Raw genomic sequence first — 4,113 nt, forward strand, 5'->3', positions numbered from 1 at the left:
TGGGGGTCCTACCTGCTTGAGTTCAAATTCTCCAGGGACTATTTTATCCCCACCTGCACCCAGTGCAAATTGAGACTTGTGAGTCTTCTGCTGTTCCTTTTTGTGTTATGAATTTATTTTCATTTCCTCCTACACTGAAGGCATAGTCTTTGGTAGACCAGCTTTCTTTGGAGAGTATCCCAATACTGGTCAGTTTTTTTTCTTTCTTATTGTTACATAAAACAAAAATGTGTCTCATACAGTCAATGGTGTTTTATTTTATTGTATCTTATTTTATTTTATTATTTTTAGAGAGAGCACGCAAGTGGGGGAGAGGAGCAGAAGGAGAGAGAGAGAGAGAGAGAGAGAGAGAGAGAGGGATAGAGAGTGAGAGAGAATCTTAAGCAGGCTTCATGCTCACTGTGGAGCCCAACATGGGGCTCAATCCCATGACCCTGGTATCAAGACCTGAGCCAAAATCAAGAGTTAGATGCTCAACTGACTGTACCACCTAGGCATTCCATAGTCAATGGTATTTTAGACCCAATAAAATATATTGTTTATTGAGGTGTGATGTTAGTTTCAAGCAGCGTGGTAACCAGTCTTCACGATGCCCTTCCCTGTCCCCTGTGTGATTCTTGCCTCCTGATATGCACACCCTTGTGAGTCCCCTTGCACACTGAAGAAGGCTGGCCTGTGCCACCAGGAGGACATTATGGAAATGACATAGTGTGACTTCCAGTGTTGGGTCACAGAAGACCTTGCTACTTCTGTCTTGTTTTCTTTTGGAGAACCCATTTTGGAAGAAGCCAGCTGCCATGTTGTGAGGACACTCAGGCAGCCGCATGGAGAGGTCATTGCAAGAAGTTAGGGCCTTCTGCCAACAACCAGGACTGACTCGTCAGGCATGTGAGTGACAAACTTGAATGCAGACCCTCCAGCTCCAGTCAAGCCTTCAGATGACTGCAGCCCCACCTATCATCTCGATGGCAACCTTGTGTGTGGCCCTGAGTCAGAGCCACCCAGCCAAGTCACTTCCAGAATTATGAGTCACAGAAACTGTGAGATTGTAAATGCATATTGTTTTAAGTCACCACATTTTGGTGTGATTTACTATATAGCAATGACAACTAGTACAGAAGCTAGAAAAATATATGTTGAAACCAAAAGTTTTGCTTGTCTTTTCGAAAGAAGTTTTTAGTTTCTTGTTTTCTAATGTTCCCTTTCTGCATTAATAAAGGAAACTATTATTTTCAGGAAAATTGAGATCTAAAGAAATTATGAATATTTGCTATGTCTAATGTAAAGGCAAAGACATGCAAGTGACATCATACTTTATGCATGCTTCAAATTTTATAGTTTTATTGAGAGGTTTTTCTAATAATGATATTATAAGTAGGAATAAAATATGTATTCCTTTTTGTTTCAATGGGGGAAATATTGGTTGGATTCTTTTTAATCCAGAAGTAATACATTGTTTGCAAAAATGTCCTTAACTACTCTAAAATGCTTAATTTAGGGACACCAGATAGCCATGTTAGGTTATTCAAAAGTATTACACTTGATCTTAGCCAAAAGGCCAAGAAGTGATAGGTTATTGAAAAGTCTTAAAGAGAGCTTGTTAACCCCTGGTTGCTAGTCAAAGCTATGTATTTGGGTATACTGTAGCTCTGCCTTTGGGTTTGCTGAAATTTGCATTTTAATGAATACTTAATGAATACCTCCTTTGGAGAGACTCTTGGTTTTTGATGTAGCCTTTGGAAAAAGCCTGCTTGTGCCGTCTTATACTCTATATATTTACTAAATCCATTGAAACAGACTAATATTATTTTCCTCTTTGGTATTCAAATTGATTGTTTTAACCTGTATTTTGGTTTTAATCTACATTATTACCGTCAATTGTCATACAAATCCAGTAGTTCCTAAATTTTGTTGCCCATCAGAATTACCTGTAGAGTTTATTTTGTTTTTTTAAAATATACTGGACCTTATACCTGATTTCCTAAATTAGGATCTCCAAAAGTGAGACTTGAAAACCTAGTTTTTCAGTTAGCAAACTCTCTGGTTGGTTCTTTCAGACTCGTTCCAACATACAGTGCATTAAAACCCACTGGATTCACTTCCTGCCCATCCACATCTGTCTTCTACCTCAGCCTCCAAATCTGCAGGGAAGAGAAGATGCAGAAGAACATTTGCTAGAAGAAATCTTGGAGATCATCTGGTCCACACTCTTTCATTTTTCAGATTTCCTCATTTTCCTCAAACCTGGACATTGTGAGAGAAATGCAGTGGCTTGTTTTCTTGGGAGTTTTAGTGATTCTATTAGTACTTGTCTATTGTATTATGACAACATAGTTGGAATTTTAAAAGTTAGTAAAAACAAATACAGAAGCACTGATTGCTACCTATCTCCATTCTAGGGGAGGGGTGTCATTTATTGTTTGGATAGCAAAGCTGTCTGAAGGCTTCTCATCTTGCAAGTGATTCCATGATCTTTTTCTTGAAGAGAATTTTCTAGTGATGAATGTAAGTAGGAATGAACATATATACTTAAGTTTTAGATTGGGTAAAAAATATATTTTTAATCCAGAAGACAATATGATACTTGATTGTGTGTAAGAGGCTTAGAAAAAAATAAAAAACACAAACTTTTTCTGCATTACAAGGAACAGGATTTCCAGGTTAGGGTCTCAAAGCTTGAGAAAGAGGAGGTAATTGGTAGGAACTTGAAGAAGTCCACAGGATTCCTGTGAATGTCAGCAGGGAGGAGCCCTAAATGGAAGGAATGCCCATAAGAAAGTCTCTATGGCAGGGAGGCTGGGGAAATCCAGGACTGTGGTGTCTAATGCTCAATTTTATGTCATGTGAACTGTGCTATAATTCTCCCTCCATTGTCCCAAACTTCACTAAACTGTGTTCTACACACACTAATCTTATGTTGATGGTGCTTTGGAGAAAGAAGGAAGAAGGAGAGCATAGGGTGAAGTGATGTTGCCTGAGGGTGAAGGATCCAGTGGAAAAAGTAGAGGAGAGACAGAGAGAGAGAACACCAAGAGGAATGTAACCCCTCTGAGGCTACCAAGAGACACAGGGCACTGGGCTTCATAATGATTGTAGGATGGGCTTGAGCTATTTTTCTTGGATGTTAAAGGAAAAGGAGACCCTTGCCCACAGCAGACTTGGGAACTGATAGCTCAAGCAGAAACTTAGATTGCATCATAAGTTTTCTATCAAATGGGAGAGTTTATATCATACCACACATACTCCTGCCACATAGAAACCTTGGGCCTGACGGTCATTCCTCCTAGAGTCTGAGGCTGCCCTCATATATATCCAGCTGTTCTTTAGACACTGTTTCAGTGCTCCCCAGAGAATAAAGCCACAAGTACTCCATCACGAAGAAGACAGGTTTACAATAGCTGGGGCCAAATGCTTAATTTAACCCCCAGGAGAGGGCTAGAGTTGTCAAGGGAGGACTGAGAGACCCCCCTACTCCCAGCTTTTCCCAGCCTTTGTATTCTGTGATTCTTAGGAAGAGAGAGGCCAAACCCCGGTTTTGTGCACTGATGAATAAAATGACCTGGCTGGGTGTCAGCTGGCCTGCCAAATTTGGCAGCTGGCGAGGAAGAAACAGAGAACTTCCAAGGAATTGGCTCAATTTGCATGTGTAATGTGTTCATATATGCTGTCTGCATATAGATTGTATAATATCCATGACATACAGAGAATGGCTTTGAGTTCCTGGGAAAGAAAGAAGCTCAGAAACAGACATTTCTAGGGTAGCACAAATCACGATAGAGATTCCGATCTCACACATGGGGTGATCTCAGTTGCCAGAGGACATTTTGAGAGCCAGGGAGGCACACATGAGGACAAAGGAAGTTATTCCCACAGTCAGGGCCCCAACCTGAAGCTAAGAGAGGGAGGGGGTTGCCTGGCAACAGCAGAGTCTTCTTGTCTTTCCAGTCATCCCTGTCGAGAGTGTGATAAGATGTCTCCTCTTTTTCTTTCTTCCCTGGACTTTCATTGTTCACTTGAATTCATCTGATTTCATCAGAATTTGTTGGTAATCCAATGTTATTTGTTTGAGACTTCATAGGAATGCTGGTGGGATCATTCCTCATGGGCTAACTG

At 40.6% G+C, this 4,113-nt stretch overlaps 1 pseudogene; it reads right to left on the reverse strand.

Annotated features, from left to right (window-relative positions):
* Positions 1-1,423: 1,423 nt before the first annotated feature.
* LOC120237595 lies at positions 1,424-1,570 on the reverse strand (annotated as a pseudogene).
* Between the last annotated feature and the right edge of the window lie 2,543 nt (positions 1,571-4,113).

This window comes from Hyaena hyaena, unplaced genomic scaffold, assembly GCF_003009895.1.
Source record: "Hyaena hyaena isolate Hyena2069 unplaced genomic scaffold, ASM300989v1 scaffold_184, whole genome shotgun sequence".
In the NCBI taxonomy this organism is placed as follows: Eukaryota; Metazoa; Chordata; class Mammalia; order Carnivora; family Hyaenidae; genus Hyaena; species Hyaena hyaena.